Consider the following 15,011-nt stretch of genomic DNA (forward strand, 5'->3'; position numbering starts at 1 on the left):
GAAAATATCTTGTGGAAATGTTAATTAAAATTATTTTTGATTGTCATTTCAACTATGAATATTCGTGTACATGTGAAAAAATGCTATTATATATTTTATTTTCGAAATTTCTTTTTACATTTTCGTAACCTATTCTTAAATGAAGATTAACAGTTCTCCATTATTATCGTAAGTGATGTCTAAATTTCATTTTATATAAGAAAAAAAAACTTTTATGAACCCTCCCCTGTATCCTTCCATAATCGAAAATTGCGTTTTTGCATTCACTATTCGAATTGTATTTCCATCTGTTTATATGTCTGTTTTGTATTTTGTTGGGGGTCTTCTCTTATTGATAAGCAGAACTTGACTTACTATCTTGGCAGGGCGGCGATGAGAAATCAGTAGGAAAAAAAATTTCATAATTTGTGCATTTAATTCGATATGCGCGCGACGTTTTTATTCACGATCTATATGAGCGGTTTCGTAGGAATATTTATTTTTTCGTATAAAACCTACACTATGAGCTTCAAGGAGAAATATCATCCTTAAGATAATAGTCAGCCCTTATGTTTCCTAATTTCGAAGTTTACTGTGATATTGGCTTTAAAACAAACATACTATTCTCTACATCATCTCTGGGTCTTCCCACGTGTACCAAGTCCCTTTTTTTCTCATGGTCTTTTTATACATATTTCTACCAAGTATGACTTAAAATTTATTTTTGAGATTCTCACAACTACTTTTAGCTATATTCACAAAAACCGTTTTTTTTTAAAATCATATATAAGTAGTTATTTTTCATTTATATTGGTTCCAATAATTGTATTAGCAGAACATGGATTTTTCTAGCATGCGGTAAGCGTACCGTAACCTCCGGGTACCTGATAAATCATTCTCAAGTTTACGTTAAACTAAAATAATGGCACAGAAACACAAATCATAAAAATCCAAAGTTTTGCCCCCAATATTACACGGGAGTAAGAGAGTCTGTGTTTTACCATGACTTGAGGCCCTTTTGCATGAGTCAAGTAATTTAGTAGTCAAGTACTAAAATCTGCTCCAACGAAAGAAATAAAGTAGTGAATGCTCATTGGATAATACGAAGCCACGCCCCAGGCCCGTAGCCAGAAATTTCGTTCGGAGGGGTCCACTTGCATTTAGGGGGGGGGGGATCCAAAGTGATAGAACAATAGATTTGGCCGTCTTCTTTTCCTTTCGTCAGTCATTTTCTCAGCTTTCGGGGTGAGGGGTCAGACCTCAATCCCCCTCCCCCGCTACGGCCTTGCCACGCCCACTGGCGCATGTGCATAAGACCTACTTTTATAGGATAGGGTCCCGGGACCCAGGTGATTGGCAAATCTGGGTCATTTGAGAGTGAAAGTGGGTTCCTCTCAAAAAAAAAATTAGAGTATGTCAACTATGTGTCATACTTCACTGCTATCCTGTGAATCAAATAATTCGTTTCTAAAAAACGTGTTCAATCCAAAGGATCATTGAAGAAAAAAAGGTTAATTTGCCAGTTAATAACTAGAATATTTTACTTTCATCGTCTACCAGTAGAGAAAGCTTGCAAAGAAACCCATTCACACTGAGATTTATGAAATTAAATAATTAAAGTATCATTCTATTATTCTATATAAAAAATCAGTCTATATAAATTCTCTGTTCTGATTGATTTTCCAAGTCGGAAAACCTTAGCTCTTTCAATAATACCTTCTGATTAAATTTAAAGCAAATGAGATTCTCTGACGCATCTTTTGATTCCCTAATCATACAAATCCTTGCAAAGCAATTTCCTGATGGAATGATTTTTTTTTCCCCTCACTGATGGTTCACAACTCTGACCTACCTTAATTGCCACTTATTTTCACACCTGGATACGGGAGCTGTCAGATTTTTGTGTTCGGGAAACTTAACAGTGTGCTTGTCCAGCGTTCAGCGTGTTTTGTGTGCAGTAGGTTGAGCCATCTATCCTCCATATTGCTGATGTGTGTGGATTTGAAATGTAATGAATACATATTTGGGTTGTAGGTCTGTGTGATCATTGTGGCAACATAGGTTTTTTTTTTCAAAGGGATAGCTAACTCAAAGTTGCAAAACCTTAGAAAATCGTGTTTAGCCGATTACCACTGCGCAATTGCGAGTTCTAAAGCCGGATTTCCGCCGAAGGGCATGCACCCCCCCCCCCCCCCCACAAGGAGATAAAAAATTAAAAACATTTTAATATTTTTGCAGAAAATTAAAATATTAAAAAAAATACATTCTTATACTATCTGTTTTTCGATTTAAAATTCTTTTTGAGTGTTATTGACCCAAATATCTGTGGAAGAAATTCTTGTACCCTCCAGAGGCTGATTCTGCATACGCACCGCCTGATTTCCGCAATGCGAAACGGTGTCGACCACATGGCAGATGACAAAAATGTGGATATTCAATGTAGAGTTTCTACAGATTCGGTTGTCCCCATCCTCCAACGATTTCGGAAAACTTTTTACAATTTGAACGGGCGTTGCAATCCTTTACGATTTTTAAAAAAATGTGCATTCGAAATCTTGTAGGAATGAAGCGAATTTACGCCGTATAGACGCTGTCTTTGAATGCCGGTAAATAGCCGCGAAAATACAGTAATTTCAGGTAGGTAACCGCAGGGGGAAAAACTCTCTGAAATTAGAAAATTCGTTATACAGCCCAGAGGCGCCGACATGAAGAAAACATTGGAGGGGGGGGGGGGAGCTGAAAGTTGTTGGTCGTACATATATACGGGACTTAAGCAAGTACGCAGATGAAGGAGGATGCATTGCATTGTTTTTCAGAAATTATTGGAGGGGCTCAACCCCCTTACAGAATTTATTGCGGGGGGGGGGGTTTCAAATGGTCTCAGCCCCTAGGTTCCGGCGCCTATGATACAGCCCCTCATTCAGGAACGCAACTGAATATCTCGTCATCTTATTCTTCAACAACCCGCGGGTTATATCAGTACAATATAGTACAGTGAAATGCTTCATATGTACTTGAAAGTAGTAAAACTAATTTTCAAGGTCGCGCGAGGCGGTAGAAAAAGGGGGAAAAAAAGTTGATGAGGTTTTTTTTTTTCTTGGAACTAGGGAAAAACGTGTCCCATAGGTCACGTGAACCAAATTTTTATGCTTCCTTTTCCGAAATTCCGGGTATTTGTCGGATTATAGCGGTGTCAGCGGCATCTCTGCTTAATTTTATACTACTTGTCAACTTAACAACTGAACCCCTTTAAATGACATTTAACGTCTGCATAAATTTTAAAATAGTCAAAAACTTGAAATTTAGTTAACTATTAAATTACTTGATGCGTGTAAACGGACCTTTTACACGAAGAACACTTTCCGTGGGTTATATAAAGCTTTCTATCCAAATCAATCAAATGAGAATTCATGGCCATGGCCGTTTATGATGCAGGAAAGTAGTTCAGGCAATAACCTTCACATTACCTCTATATATGATGGATTATGATTTTTATTTAATTTTTCTCAAATATATCAAACCAAAAAAAACCTCCGATACAAAATTCCACACACTAAACAGTTCCCCCTATATTCTCTCTACGACATTTTTTAACTTTATCACGTACCATACTATTTCGCAATTAGACAGCTAGGGTTGACTATTTGTTTTTAAAAGGATTTTAATACATAATAAGGTAAGTGATGATGCACATGGCGTCACTGAAGAATTTAAGTAAGTTTTCCCTTTCAAAAAAAAGCGTTCGGAATTCCCCTTTTCTTGTCAGTTCAGTCTCAGACTTTTTTCGAGAAGAAACGCCCTCCAGATAGTAAGTATTAAGTGTGCTGTTTTATTATTAATAAAACTCCATATCATACATATTATATATATATTACTGATACTTTTTTTTTTCTCGTTACGTTTTGTGTTCACCTTTTTATTTTTCCTTCCAGTGCCAAATTTTCCAGAAGGTGGAAGTGGCAATATTAATTTATTTATAGTGTTTTATTTTATATTGCCTTGTTTTTGAACATTTTCCGTCACATTACGAAAAATCCTCATAATAGCACTCCCATTTTCTCACATTATTTTCAAGGGGGGAGGAGGACTTTTTTTTTCCGAACCATATATATATCTCTCTCGCTATATACTCTCCTCATTAAGTTTTGTTCATTATATCATTTCACAGTGGTTTTATTCCCGGATGTTGAACCTTTGACGGTGACTTTAAAAGAAGATTGGATACGCACAAATAACAAATATTATATATATAAATAAAGAAAGTGTTAAATGTCCATAACATTCCATATCTCTTCTAGATTAGAGGAAGAATAAATAGGAAAAAATAAGTAAAATAAAACAAACAGTTGGGAAAATTATCTTTCGTAGGTTTAGTATTTAGTCGTGTATTTGTCTGAAATATCTCAACTGTGAAAAAACTCTTATCCAATCAAATATCTCTCATTGGATTAGTTAAAATGTCGTTTCACAGATGTCATTCCTAAATATATTGATACTTGTATATGTATGTGACGAAAAAGAACAACAAAAAACAATAATTATCTTAGTAAGTTGTGTTATTACAATAATTTTTTTTTAAACTTGTCAGATGTTTCTGATATTTTGTTTATAAAAAAAGATTTGTAAAAAATAAAAATTCTTTTAAAAATATTGTGTATATATATATATATAGAACAATTAGGAATATTGTAATTGTTAGTTTAATTGATTTTTTAAAATATATATATATATACATATATGGCGCTTTTTGCAGGCAAGTATATATTGTACTTGACGTTTTAGCTTTATGAAAAGAAAAGATTAATGTGATGTATTGCTTCTATGTTGTACGCGTATGTCATACATACGCTTTTTTCCCGTATCTTTCTTGCATAGTTTCTTTAAGCGAGTAGTTCTCGACTGATCGATGTAATTATATCGATGGTCTTGAAGTTTCAAAAGGTTATTGATCCGGGTTGAGTTGAGAATCGGAAATGGCTCTCATTAATCAATGAAGAGGTGAGGCAACGGATCCTTGTAGGCGGCGTCCGTCGGCATTTGGGCTGAAACTATTGTGGATCTGTAGATTTTTAGATAACTAACGATTATATAGATTGAACTTCCACAATATTATATCTTTATCCTCCTACTTCAGCTGAAGTTGCACAAAATAAACCCAAAATGTCGCCGAACAGCATCGTTGTGATATGAAGAAATTTTTCATCTTGCTATCCTTGATGCTCTACTAAGTTCCATCGCCGCACTTCGTTGAGATAGATAATAAGCAGGCCATGCCCGACTTTCAACCCTTTCCGTATTTTGTTTTCCCCGGCATTAATTTCTCAAGTGTGATACAAGCAATCGGAACTTGCTGTACAGCAATAGCAATCATACCTACTCATAAATGACGAACAGTTAATGACGTGAAGTCAGTTCCTGGCATTTGTTCATAATCATAATTTAACAGATTAGAAACAGTGAGAGACGTAAAGTTCATATATTGCACATTAGAATCTAAGATGTCCACAATTTTAGTTGATAAATTAGTAATACATATAAATATCACGCACATTTGTAGAACTGATAAGTGAATTTTAACGTCGTAACTTCATCCCGAGATGATTAGTTTCTCGAATCCATGCTCTAAGTATAGCAATCAGATAAAGAGCGAATAGCACGGCCAATTACGATGGCTTCTTCTCAGAAGTGGAATAATTGCCCCTTGAGGGAGTTTGGAATATTCAAACTCTTATCGGTAATCGGATTTATATCTTGAAGGGGGATCCGTCGCACTGACAAACGAGTTCTTTCGTTATAAATGGTATTAAAACATAATACGTAAAAGTATTTTGAAAGCCCTTTTCAAAATTTATATCCATTATCTGATGACGATGCAATTTCAAGACGAATGCATCTTTGAATGATTGTATATTGGATCAATGGATATTTTGTCTAACGCGTTGAATTAACTAGGATCCACTAATTCAAGAGTCGTATAACAGACCCTATCAGTAAAAAAAAAAAAAAAAAAAAAATGAAAAATTTAATTATCTACCAATATTTTGTACTGCGTTTGGCCACGTAGATGTTTCCGCACACGAAGTAAGACCATCATCAAAGGTTTGTATCTCCATATAGAAAGCCTTTACTAGGATCATTTCCATGCTAAATATGATCCTGCACCACATCATCATCGTCACTGAGTAAAAACCTTTTTCTAGTTGAAACGCATGCTTTTTTTTAAAATATAATTATAATAATACATATTGCAATAACGTCGTTTATAGCGTAAAAACGTATAAAGTAAAATATTAATTTTTTTAAAGCGAGAAATTTGAATTTTTTTGTATATTTGTCATACATAAAAAAAGTCTTAATGCATATACAAAGATGACAAACCTTGCCATTTGGAAAAATAAAAGGTATTTTGTCCAGTCTGTAGTATCAGCAGCAACAAGCACGTTTAGAGCTTAATGTTGTTTGTCATACGTATTACGGTGTTAATTACTAATCATCAATCTATGCACTGAACTATGCAATTCTTATGCATTTCGTAGCCATCTTTGTATGAGAATTAATACCAAAGAGGCACCTTTTTTCTATAAGTACTGATACTCCATTTTTCTCTCGAATTGGTATATCTTCATGGATTAAACTGCTTATAGCTTTTGAACGAAGTCGAGAAATAAATAAAGTGATGCATATTTTCACAGTCATGGTTAAAGGTTCGAATCCAGAACTCGCAGATTTAGCTCTTGGACCACAGAAAGAAACAAAGAAAAAGGAGGAATTCTATGAGGGGTTATGATGAATACGCATATTTACAAATATGCATCCATTCCATACATTTTTTTCTCTCATGTATGTGATATTTTGCGACAATTTCCGTGAACGGCGTTTCCAGCCAAAGTTATGTGATAAAAAAAATATATATATTATTCATAGCCCCTCAATGTAGTCTCGATATTTTATAAGAGATGATAGTTCGGAATATTCACTGCCTGAAAATAAAATTATGGATAACAACAGCCAGGAGCCCTTTATAATTGAAAACAATCAGTGATGAAACAATAAAATGTGAGTGGATTGTGATATTATCGTTGATAGTCGAAAATGCATCGCAGCTGTCTATTTAAAATACAAGCCAACAAACACTTCTATAACGTCCACCATCTTCTGGAAATTTGGTATGCACATACACAGTCAAAAATTAGCTGTCTCATAGCATGAGAATTATTAATTTGATCAATTACATGCTATAATAATTATGCCTTGTTTCATTTAATGTCAAGAATGCCTAATGCTGATCATTATGTATGTTAGATTCTATTATCCCGAATTACTACATGTTTTGTATATGTTGTCTTTATTTTTGTGAATCAATTAATTGAAATAATAAGCTAATGATGCTTTGAATGGATAATAAATTGAGTTTATAACAGAGAACCACCAAATTTTTATACTGTGCATCAAGATGTGTTTTTTTTTTAAAGTTGGGGATAGCCAAGGCGTTAGCATCTATCTATGCCTATTTTAATAATTTTCTAACTGGTGTCAATCAAATTGCTCGAAGTTCATTGAAATAGCTTGTCTTAAATAAATATGAATAATGAACAGAGAGAGGAAAAGAAAAACTGCCAATAAAGTTTCTCCCAGAAAGTCCTATATTTATGAATTTGAGTAGACAAGACTAGTTATTAGGAAGGTAGCACCGAGTGTAGACAATCAAATTTTTAATGCTCATCCTACTAAAATATTGCTCAATTATCAAGAATAATTTATTTTAATTTGTACTACTGATATCTTTAATTGATACGCTTACTACCTTATGATAAATGAAATCAATATTTATAGCTTGAAAGATAAAAAAATTAAAGCTTATTTCTTTTTTAATTGTGATTATTAGTAAAATAAAAACCATGATACTGTTGGATTTTGATTATTTTCATAAACATCTTATAAATTTATAGTGTGTAAATCGATGTTAAGAGTACTTGGCTATCTCCAACTTAATATGAATGGAAAATAACATTATGTATAAATGGAAGAGAGTTTCTCGAGCTAAAGAACTATAATTAGTTTGAATAGGATATATCCTCAATACTAAGAGTTGACGTCATTACATGTTTGAAGGTCCTAGGGTGTAATAATTATGGCTTGGCAGGAGCTGCCCTATTATACTGTTGAGCCAGGCAAACCACAATTATATTCTATGATCTGCAAATACACTCTACCGACTGATAATTGAATAAACACTTATATAGTCCTATATAAGCAAATGGAACTTTTATGTTGGCATTGCTCTCAACCCATGTGCTATTCATACTGTCATAAATCACACTGAATTTCCTGGATTAACGAAGAAAAATTTGAGATGTTTAACTAGGAAGCTTTGATCTGGATTGTCATTTTAATTTGTACTGCTTCTTTTACATTAGGTTGAGATCAGGACACAGCAATTGCTTTCAACAAGTTTTTGTACCACTTTGTAACAGCTGGATATCTGTGGCATGCATCCTGATAAAGACAATTGTCACTCTGGAAATTTTTGAAATATAGAAATGACACTGTTGTTGAGAATGTCAATGCACTTATGATAGTATGAACAACAACCATCATTATTATTACTACTTGTATTATTCTCGTATAATAAAGTCCGCCAAGGTCCAGCCCCATTGGGGATATGCTAAAATTGCCCGACAGTGATAGAGCATGGGCCGTGTTCAGTTTAAAAGAAAGAAAAGAAACAATAACCATCAGTCAGAGGCAGTATAACCAAAAAACGCCCATACCAAAAAAAAAATACACACACTGCTAATATATTGACGGCCCAGTTCAAAAAGGCAACAATTCAAAATTTTGAGATATCTGCATTTTAAAGATTTACTTTGTATAGAACCAAGTGAGAATCAACTCAGACTTAATTACAATAGGAGAGAATATAAGAAAAGTTGGGAGTTGTTGTGGTTTTGCTCATGGCATGCTACTCAAAAATTCAATTTTCTGAGTTGTTGCCTTTTTGAACTGAGCCGTCGACGTGTATGTGTCTGGACAGTTATTGGGAGTATCTCCTGATGATTGTAGGCAAAATGTTGAGGATGAATTTGAAATATGGTCAGTCCTTAGCAAGAGAGAAACTCTACTTCATTTGAATGACTGCAAAAACTTCATACATCAATTACTTTAACATGCATTTACAGTAGAACCTCTCTTAAACACCTTATTTGAAGAAGGATCAGTGAATTTAGAGAAAATCTTGTTTATTCAAGGGGACTAAAACCAGTAAAAAAACTATTTTACATTGGATCTGTTAAAGCAAAATTATATATATAAATCTGTACTCGTTAATAGTATGTCACTCTACAAATACTGTTTAAAGAATCAATGTTTTATAGTGCTAATAGAAAGATATAGTAGTAACAAAAAATTACAAGTAAGGAATATAGATTTTTTTTTTTTTTTTTTTGAAACACTGGTTGAGAAAAATGTTGGGTTAATAGAGGTTCTATTGTACTTTCGAAGGTTAGATGTGTCAAAACACATTAGTTATGAAAAAAGAAAAGTAGAGTCTGCTGTGAAGCAAACAGTTAACAATATGAAAATTGTTGAAAAAAAAGTGGCATTAATTGTTATGAAAACCTACTAGTCTACGTGGCCAATATAATTACTGCTCAGAGCTATCAAAAATGTTTTGGGTGATGTTGATGATTATTCATTATGACAATTATAAATAATGATAATTAAGAAAAAATAATAATCTCATCCCTATAGTAAAATCCCCAAAAATATATATATACATATATATATATAAAGAAAATCTGGATCATACTCAAATTAATCATGTTGCAAAAAATTCCAATTATTATTGAAATCAGCATATTGATATGAATATGAAACAGGTCATATCAAACCGAATTAATAATCTCAATAGTCAACATAGGCTAATAAAAGAACAGTAGAATGAGATGAATTCTGAAAATAACTTGACAATTTACAGACTTGAATTCAAAAGACTCCTCATATAATGATTTCTAAAATAATTTTGTATATTAATTTGACAGATAAAATACTTTGCATTTGAATGAAACTATCGTTTCAGCTGCCTGCGATAAGACTATATCAAAAAGTTTTACACAAAGAGACACAAATAATTCGAAAAGAGGAAAAATTAATTGAAATGTTGTGAAGAAAATATTATGACCTTTTGTTTATATATATAGCTAGGTGTTTTATATCTAGTTCTCTGGTTTTTGTTTGCCGCTTTTGAAAAATAAAAAAGCACAGGCACCATATCCCATTAGAATATGGGTGAAATATGTATCATCGCATATTTATGTATCGCCTAAATGTCAATATACTGAATGTTTTCCCCCATACACACATTTTATTACTTCTACTACTGTTACACAGTTTCTAGATAGATGCACATCCCTTGTCTCTTCCGAAAAGAAAAAAAAGAAAAATTCCATTTATTGGCAAGTTCCCATTCATGCGATAACACGATATGGTGGCCATCTCTGTTTTAAAATACTTTTCTTTTTCTCTAGTTGTGAAAAAAAAAATGTTCAGAACGTGGCAAGTTTGTGTTTGATAACTTATAATTGTTTATTATGTGTTTTGTTCGTTTTCTTCCACCCGTAAGGGATTAATTTGAAGATTTTTTTTTTGTATTAAAAAAAGGATGTTTGAAATGATTTTAGTTCGTTGCTTGTACAAATATGTTACATCATATTCAAATTGAATAGCAAAATAAAGTATTTTTAAATTGATCATGGTTTATCATCTCTTTTTAGTTCATTATATAACTTTCTTCTGTGTTCATAGGATTAGTATTAAAATAAGTCCCAGTTTGCAATATATGTAACATTTCTCAAGGGGTCTAAGGGTATGTACACACACATAGTGCACACTGGTTTTCAATTCTGTAAATCGGCACTATTACAGATTGGTTTGAAACTTGACATTTAGGTTTTTAACCAATTCAGTTAACCAGTCAGGTTCATCAAGCAATGGTGCTGACTCACAGAATTGGAAACCAGCACGCAATATGTTCATACTCTACGGTGGGCCCAATCACAGCTATAACGAATACAAATACAAGGGAAATAACAGGCAAATTGCTCAACGAAGTGACTGAAAAAAGATGTCCATAAAAAAATATGGATGTCAAATATATCTAAAATACAGCAACCCACAATATAAAAGCATATATCACGAAAGGAGGAAAAATATATATAATGCAACGTTCATAACAAAGATTATGGTTGTCTTATCTAAGTATGGGTTAGCTTCTGGATTTCTCCCAATGTGTTTATCATACTTCTTTTTATCAATTGTGTCAGTTATATTATAACTCACAATGCCAGAAGATAAGCTATTCCATTTATTCACAACCCTGTTAGGGAAACACTACCTGGGACACCACAACCTGGAGCTGTCCTTTATTAAATGATGCTAATGTCCCCCTTATCGAAGCAGTTGATTGACAGAGTATTAATAACTCATGGTCTATCCTGTCCATCCAGTTGAAATTATTAAACACTTTCATCATATCCCCTGACACCTACGTTCTCCCAATGTAAAGATATTCAAGAAACCCCATCTTTCTTCATATCTCAATTCGTTGTCCACCAGCAAGAACACCCCTAGTTCTTCTCTGCACCCCCTGAACCAAGTCTATGTCCCTCTGTAGATATAGTCTTTAAAACATACTCCGGTCCAGGATGAACTAAGTCCTGGAAAAGCGAAAAAAATTACTTTAGCAAATGCTTCTTGAAAATGTAGAGATTAAACAGTCTGCTATGATAGGCAAATTTAATTTTTTCCAATAGAAGCTTTTCTTGTTATTCAGCTTTTACAATTTCACACCTTACTTCTTAAATTTGTAGAGCATAACTTGGGTTGCTTTGAATGATAACTGGTCATCATCCACTTTTAATTGGCTTGTTCCAGACTCTGTTATGAAGTCAGGCTTGAAAGGGATCTCTGCAAAAGGGTAAGTGTGGTGGCAAAGTTCTCAGTATTCATTCACTCTTCTGATAAAATGAAATTAGAAATCCATTGGTCATGTTGCTGTCTGGACCAAATCAAAACCTGCTTCATCAAAGTTTCTATTGGATCAGCCCTAAAACCATTACAAGTTAGACTGTGTACAGAGATTTTAATATTTTTCTTCTCGATTTGTCAAGCGCTTCAGTAGGGGTTACCAAAATTATAGTTATCATTCCAGGGTTTTACTTACAAGGGCTTATAAACACTTGTGTGCACACATTCAAATGCAGCAATTTGTTGAATCTTCAAAAATTAACATAAGAATTATATGACACACCTTTATACTAGATTGAAATGCGAGTTTAATACCGTAAAAGTCTTACAATGTAAGCTCAAAATCGCAGAAGAAAAAAAAGACTACTCAAAAGTCAAATTAAATGTTTTGCTCAATTAGGTAATAAATTATAGAATGTTGGCTGCTTTATCATCATTATAAGTGCCTTTAAATCCTTTCAACATCACAAATTGAACAGGATACCAATTACGAATTGATTTTCAACTTGCAGCATAACAGAATTTTTGACTGATTATCTAAAATGTTTCTGCATAGAATTTTGTATTCTCAAACCCATTTAGTCAATGGACCAGTAACTCAAATTTTCTGCGGGGGAATGGGAGACAAACATGGTGTATTTCACCCTTAGCACTAAAAAATTCAATCATTTCATGTTTTTTTTTTTTTGTTCTTCCAGCCCACTGCAGTTTCTCCTTTTGCCTAACTCTAGTTCCAATCCCCTGAGCTACCCATCTGAACAATTTCAATTCCCAGTTATCTCATTGCCAGTGGCGACTCATGGTCGGATATTCTGGAGGGTGCAGATTTTGAAATATTTACTGCCATGTATCTGTGAAAATATGTAGACAAGTTCGGTGAATTGTTTTTCAAACTATCTGTATATCTATGCACTACAAAAATAATGCTCTATCAGTGCTACATTAACGCAAATAATTTGTGCAGCCAGCCTAATTGATATTTTAACAATGTTGAAAATCATCATTTAGATTCACCAGTTGACATCAGCAATGGTTTTTTTGAAAATTGTGAGAATTCATACTCTTTTTTCAATATTTTATTCTAATTTAAAAGGTGTACTATAGTTTAATGATGAAGTTTTATATGTATTTTTTTTTTTAACTCAAACATATTCTAATTTAAAAGATAGATGGTGACATCAGTATCCATGGCTGAGGACCTTTTTAGCATGACCAAAACGAGCGTAATAACCTGTGCTAACAATTCCCTTTCTATACAAAGGTTTTAACAGCTGGTTGATCCGAAGATATATTTTGGAGACAATTCAACTGCCCCTGCGGGAACTCGAACCCACGTCCTTTCATTTATCTATCAGCCTTTCCTTTCAATATCAGCCAACTGTTAAAAACCTTTGTATAGATAGCGGAGAGTGACATCATCATCGAATTCCCTTTCTCTCATGTTTCTCAGTGCTAAGGGTATCGTGTATCGGCACAGGATGGGAAGGGCCTAAAGAGGATAGAACACTGAGCTATAGAGAAACTTTCCTCATAGCTCAGTGGGAAAGCATAATACAGCATAGCTGTCAACTTTTGAAAATGAAAATTAGGGAGATTTTCGCGTGGACCTGTATTTTATACTAAAACCCCTCCCTAATAAATACAAAAGGGATTTTCCACACATTCAAGTTAAACCCTTGGGAATAAAATCCCTACGCAAAAAACAAGTGAAATTGTAGGCCTAAACGTCAATGGTGATCTAAAAAAAATATTGTGTTATGATGTGAACAAACATTCTGCGCAGATGACCTTACAAATCATTGGAAGATGAAGGAAAAAAAGCATCAATTTTTGAAGAACACTGACTTTTTGTGACAATTGCTTGATGTTTTTTTGATTTCACATGGATTATGATGTCAGTCTTTCCACCATGCAGTGCCGTCTTAAGGCATGGCCCGGGGGCCTCAAGAGGAAAAGGGGCCTCACAAAAATGAGATCTTGTTCAGATTTTCGAGAATTTGCCTGGTAGGGCCTCAGAAAAATCATTTGGCCCGGGGGCCCCCATGATGCTCTTAAGACAGCCCTGCTACCATGACCGATGTTTATATCCTTAACACAACTTGTACAAAAAGAAAAAGTCTGACTTTTCCTGGAACGTTTGATGAAAGGAAATTCATTGGAATAAGTATCTTTAAAGTTAATTAAATGTTTTTTGTTTATCAGTATCCATGTTTTGTTATTGCACGTACGTAACCTCAACAAAAGAGAAGTTTTGACCACATGCGCGTCACTAAAAATCTTCAATTATTATCCAGGACTATTGGCTGCTAAGCTATTTCCCTACATGATAAGACAAACAACTTTTCTTGTTACCATCAGAGGGTTTGTAAAACTTCCTTAAAAAAGGAATTTTGCACTATTCCCCCCCCCCCTTTACGACGAATGACATCATTTCGAAAAGGGAAAAAAAACAGGAGTAAAAGATGTTTTTCCCCACAAGAGATTCCTTAGGGATTGTTTTCAGAAGTGGGGATTCTTTTTAAATAAAGTAGGGAATGTTTAAGGACAATTAGGGATATTTTTGTAATTTTCGTAAAAATTCGGGAGATTTAAGAACTTTTTGGCAGGTTGAGAGATGAAGCTAAAATTCGGGAGACTTGGCAGCTATGATCCAAATTAGTGCCTTCCGAATTTCTTTTTCTAATTTATCAAATTCATTTGAAAATAACGAAATTCAATGGTATTAAGTTAGTATCAAATACAGTTGAAGAATTAAATTAATGATGACACTTTCAAGGGGTGCGCACCTTCACGTCTCCTTTACGAACCGCCCCCTGTTCATTGCTTAATTTTATGGATTTATAGAATTCAGCTAGATAATAATGTTATAACTCTGAAAGGCTTTTTAATATGATAATTGCAAAATCATTAGTTATGGATTTTGATATACCCAGTTGCTTGGAAATTTAACTCTAAGCTCCAGTCAAATATGCTCCGACGGTGAAAGATCACTATGGTCTCTCTTGATT

Source organism: Pholcus phalangioides, unplaced genomic scaffold, assembly GCF_987345545.1.
Source record: "Pholcus phalangioides strain wild (caught in Gottingen) unplaced genomic scaffold, Ppha-v1.0 ptg000009l_1, whole genome shotgun sequence".
Taxonomy (NCBI): Eukaryota; Metazoa; Arthropoda; class Arachnida; order Araneae; family Pholcidae; genus Pholcus; species Pholcus phalangioides.